This window comes from Echinops telfairi, unplaced genomic scaffold (genome assembly GCF_000313985.2).
Source record: "Echinops telfairi isolate 266 unplaced genomic scaffold, ASM31398v2 ScPeMD7_7473;HRSCAF=8511, whole genome shotgun sequence".
NCBI classification, from domain to species: domain Eukaryota; kingdom Metazoa; phylum Chordata; class Mammalia; order Afrosoricida; family Tenrecidae; genus Echinops; species Echinops telfairi.
Window position 1 is genome coordinate 8,078,236 of NW_022111377.1, and position 5,418 is coordinate 8,083,653.

At 45.9% G+C, this 5,418-nt stretch overlaps 1 pseudogene; it reads right to left on the reverse strand.

Annotated features, from left to right (window-relative positions):
- Positions 1-472: 472 nt before the first annotated feature.
- Positions 473-1,211, reverse strand: LOC101652117 (annotated as a pseudogene).
- Between the last annotated feature and the right edge of the window lie 4,207 nt (positions 1,212-5,418).

Genomic DNA, 5,418 nt, shown 5'->3' on the forward strand with positions numbered 1-5,418 from the left:
ACACGCGGCCTTGTTTTGGTTTTGTTTTACTTCCATCGTTTTGCTATTACAGAAATCGCTGTGATAAACAGAGGTGTGCATGTGTCTGTCCAAGTTTTCTTCTTTGTTGCTTTGGGGTGTATCCCCAGTAGAGAGGCTGCAGGGTCATCAGCTATTATTTGGTGAAGGAAGCACTGCACTGGTTTTCAAAGGGGTGCAATATGTGCGTGTGCCAATCTCTTGAGAGTTTTTATTGAGAATGAAATGATGCGTAAAGGAAAAGAAGGAAATCCAAAAGGCCTTCTATCAGTTCCTGATCATAGTATCATTCATAATGCTGCAGTTCCACGTGGAAAGGTCTTACAAAACAATGTTTTGTTAGTATTCATCTAATCTAAGTAACACTACATTTCAGCAGTTTACGGCCACATTCATCACCTAAAATCCTATGCTTTTTTTTTAATAGATGAGCTTATTTATTCAAGGCTCTATTTTATTTTTGACTGGACTCAGAGGTGGAAGCCCCCAGCGAGGGCAGCCTCCTTCTCTTGGCAATCTGTTCCTGCCGTTTCTCTTTGGCCTCCTTCATTCTCTTGGCCAAAAGCTTGGCATATTCCGCGGCCTCCTCCTTGTTTTTCTTGGTGCGCTGCTTCTTCAGGGCAATGCGCTGGCGCTTGTGCTGCAAGACGCGTGGAGTCACAAGATGCTGAATCTTGGGCGCTTTGGTCCTGGGTTTCTCGCCTTCTTTGTTCAGGGGCTTTCTCACAACATACTGGCGGACGTCATCTTCTTTGGAGAGATTGAAGAGTTTGCGGATTCTGCTGGCAATTCTGGGCTCCAGGCGTGGAGGCACAATTGTATCAGTCAGTTCTGGGATATCTCTCTCCCCTTTCTTTACAATGACCAAGTTGAGAAGGCTCAGATTGGCATCCACAATGCAGCCCCGGACAGATTTGCGCATCCTCTCTCCAGTTCTCGTTGGTCTGTAGCTGGAGTGCCCCTTAGCAGCAGGCAGACACGGCCGTGGGTCAAGACACCTTGCTTCATGGGAAAACCTTGCTTGTCATTCCCACGGCTCATGCGGACAACACAGCCTTCCATTCATCGCCCAGCGCCTCGGCGGCGACTTCCGTGGCCATTCGCTTCTCATAAAAGGTGCGAAGTTCGCGTTCATCGGCCACTTCAATGAGTTTCTGGCAGCCAGTGGCTGGGAAGGAGATGTTCGGCTTCATGGTGAAGCAGCCGACTGCTCCACGACGCCACAGAGAAGAGGAAAAATCCTATGCTTACCACAGAAGGGAGGCAGGAATGTGCACCCTGAGTTACGCGAGGTGACACCCACCCTGGAGATGCCACTGGGTAGTGGGGGCATGGTTGCTCTGGTTTTTAGACGTGGAGAAAGAGTTGAAGCTATTTTAAATTGAGACTAAATTCCTAGGCCCTATCAACACTCCGCTGTCACTCATATCACCAAGTAATGTCATCATCGTTCACCAAACTCACAGTTGTGTCTGCTGGTATTTTTGTTCTCAGTCTAATGCACTATTGATTTGACCACTGTTACTGTTCTAAGAAGCTCTTAGCACATCAAAGTGGTATTTAAAAATCTACCCTAGTTGCTAGGAATTGCAAGGAATTTCTAAGGGCTTGCCCAGCCTGGTTCAACTCTTCCTCCAGAACCCTCAGTTCTGCCCTCATTTCAGAATGGCCTCTTTGAGTAGCATGATTTGGTCATAGACGGTCCTTAGTACTCACCCCCCAACACCCCAAACTCATTGCCATTGAGTTGATTTCAGCTCATAGTGGCCCCACAGGACAGGCTAGAACTGCCCAGTGGGTTTCCAGAACGAACTCTCATCTTTCTCCTGCAGAGTGACGAGTGGTTTCGAACTGCTGACTTAGTGATTAACAGCCCATCGAGTAACCACTACGCCACCAGGGCACCTTAGTACAAAGGTTTCAGAATTAAGTATGCCTCAGAACCACTTGGAAGGCTTGTTGAGACGCAGACACTGGACTCCAAACCCAAAGTTTCTGATTGAGTTGGTCTGGGATGGGGATCAAGATGTGTTTCTACGTGGGTGAAAGGAGACAGCGGATGGTGTAAAATATAAAAATAAAAATAATTTATAAATTATCAAGGATTCAGGAGGGTAGGAGGGTGGGGGAGGGAGGGGGTAAAAAGAGGAGTTGATACCAAGGGCTCAAGTAGAAAATGTTTTGGAAATGATGATGGCAACATACATACAAATGTACTGATACAATTGATATATGGATTGTTATATGAGCTGTAAGAGCACCCCAATAAAATGATTTATTAAAATTAAAGAAAAAAGGATGTGTTTCAAACAAAGATGCTAGGTGATGCTGATATTGCTAGTTTGGCTAGTCTAGGGACCATGCTTTGAGAAACAAAAAGGAAAGGTTTGATTACGTCTGATGTTCTTGGAGGGTTGGAATTTAGCTGTCAGGTGACTGGGCCCCTGGAAGAACTTCTGCCCGAACCCCCTGGGTACCTGGGAAACGGAGTTTTCCATGGACTCCATGGGAAGCATGATCCCCAATTCAGGAGTCGAGGGCTTCTGTTTTATAGCACAAAAGAGAGCCTACTTTCAAACATAATTTAAGGAGAACGTTTCTCAAATCTTAAAAGGGGCAAAGACACAGGCACATCATCCAGATGAGGGAGGCCATTAGCATAAGATCATAATGGTGTCTGAAGAGTCACAGGACTCTATTTAAATGAGACACGAAGCAAAGGAAGCGCGGTCACAATTTCATGATTGGTGGCCGATCAATATGTCAACAGTTACAGGTGGGACGATAGAAGTGGGAACAGGTGCATGATTGGGAGATGTACATTATGTTAGACAAAAGAGCTTGCAAGATTGGTCCAGGGCCTTCCAACCAAGGCAGTCAGGGCAGGACTCCTGTCCTCAGTATAGAGATCTCCATCAAGGCCACACCCAAGCAAGTCCCTAAGAGAGACTGCTCCTTCTGCCCTGGCTGGAGAGGGGAGGAGATACAGAATACACCTTCCATTGCACTCTGCCTGAGGGCAAGATTATCTACATCCCTTGTTAAGGATCAGAAGGAATTCAAAGGAGGTTCAATCCAAGTGGGGATTTTAGGTTTTCACTGTAATCCGTTTCAAAAACTCAGAGCCATTGGGTCATGCCAACTCATAGTGATCCTGTCATCTGTAGCTGGCTGCAAAAGGGATGCTTAGAATCCCCTTTAGGTTCTAAAACAATGGTACAAATTATTAAATCCACTTGGCTGCACACTCAAAAGTTGGAGATTCAAATCCACTCCCAAGTGCCTTGAAAGAAAGGGCTGGCAATCTTCTGAAAAATCACCCATTGAATACTGGATGCCCCAACACTGATCAATAGGAAGTCGCTACCAGTCAGAGTGAATGGCATTCTTTAGTCCCTTATTCAAGGCACCTCTCTCTTGGGATAGAACAGAGCACTATGAATGAGAGGATTCCATCCACAGCATGGGAAAGATTTTCCCTGCTGGCATCAGTGCCCAGGTAGGTGGCTCTCTGCCCAGACTCTCAAAGCAGGATGTGCCCATGGTCGCCGCTTCTGGTTTCCATCAGTGCAGGAAGAAAAGGGCCCCCTTCCTACATGTCTTATCCCGTGTCATCGGTTCTCTCAGGGGAAAAGAGGGTGGGGGAGAAGATCTCACCCACTTTGTTTGCCTTCTGACGGAAACCCACCCCTCCCACAGCCTTTCCTTGTCCGGGTATTTGTAGTTCAAGACTTTCCTCTCTACAGAACGTAGTACCCTATCTCCCAAGGAAGAACTGCAGAGCCAGGAAGTCAACTGAGAGTCTTATGAAGGGGTGCAGGGAGAAAAGGAAGGAAGACAAGAATGAAGAACGGACCAAGGTGCCTGGATCAGCAGTGGGAGTTAATTCTATCCCTCTCTTCATATGGCCCATTCACAAAACCTCTACCTGCTCCCGCCCCTGCCAATGCCAGACACCAAAACCAAAACTCTAACTCACTGCTGTCAAGTCGATCCCAACACATAGTGGCCCTGTAGGGCAAGGTAGAACTGCCCCTGTGGGTTTCCAAGACTGTCACTATAAGACAGGGTAGAACTGCCCCTGTGGGTTTCCAAATAGGGGAGTAGAGAGCCCCATCAATAGAGCTGCTAATAATTTCAAACTGCTGACCTTGAGTTTAGCAGCCCAATGCATAATCACTGTACCAGCAGGGCTCCTGACTCGCAGAGAAGGAGAGGCTAAACCTAGCATCACTGCACAGGCTCCCCGATGCCTAGCCTTCCTCCCCCATGGTTTCCTTCTACATGGAATGGTCCCTGGCAGGAGACCATGGGGGAAACACAAAGAGCCAGAGGGAGGGCACCAAGAGAACAAGTCTGTTTGAATACCTGCTCTGTTACCCTGTGGGACACACCCTCTTTGAGCTCCAGTATTTTGTTTATTAAACAAGCTAACAACTAATTAACTGCCACTCAGTCGGTTTCCATTCATAGCAGCCCTATAGCACAAAGTAGAACTATTCCATAGGTTTAAGAATCTATAAATCTTTATGGAAACAGGTTGCTTCATCTGTCTTTTTTGGATTGACTGGTGGGTTTGAACCAACAACCTTTCAGTTTGAAGCCCAATGTTTATTAACTTACTGTGTTACCAGGGCTCCTATTTTGTCTATCAAATGGGACAACGCCTTTTCATGGATTGCTGTAAAGATTCAACTAAATCCTGTTTGCCTTGCCCAGGGATCAGCAAACTGTGGCTATTGAGCCATAGGAGGATCTTTCAGTACATACCAGTGGCTCTGAAATAAAATTGAAAAATTTTTAAGGATATTAATCAAATAATTGTGATTTCATTTGTTTGTAAAGATATATTTATGGGTTTCAAATTTTTAAATTGTTGTGAGGGACAGGACTGGCTTTTCCATCTGAAAAGTTTATTGGCCTACTCCATTCAAGTACTCCCTCAATGCAAGAATACTTGGTTCTATTAAACTGGAATTCCATGATGCTCACCTTCCCAACACGATCACAGGAGACAAAGCGGGTGTATAAGCAAATGTGGTGAAGGAAGCTGATGGTGCCTGACTGTCAAAAGATATAGCATCTGGGGGCTTAAAGGCTTGAAGGTAAACAAGTGGCCATCTACCTCAGAAGAAACAAAGCCCACATGGAAGAAGCACACCAGCCTGTGTGATCATGGAGTGCCAAAGGGATCAGTTATCAGGCATCAAATAACAAAAAATCATATCATTGTGTGCTCACCTCCCTGATACGATCGCTGAAGACAAATGGGTGCATAAGCAAATGTGGAGAAGAAAGCTAATGGTGTCCAGCTATCAAAGGATATAGCGTCTGAGGTCTTAAAAGCTTGAAGATAAACAAGCGGCCATCTAGCTCAGAAGCAACAAAGCCCACATGGAA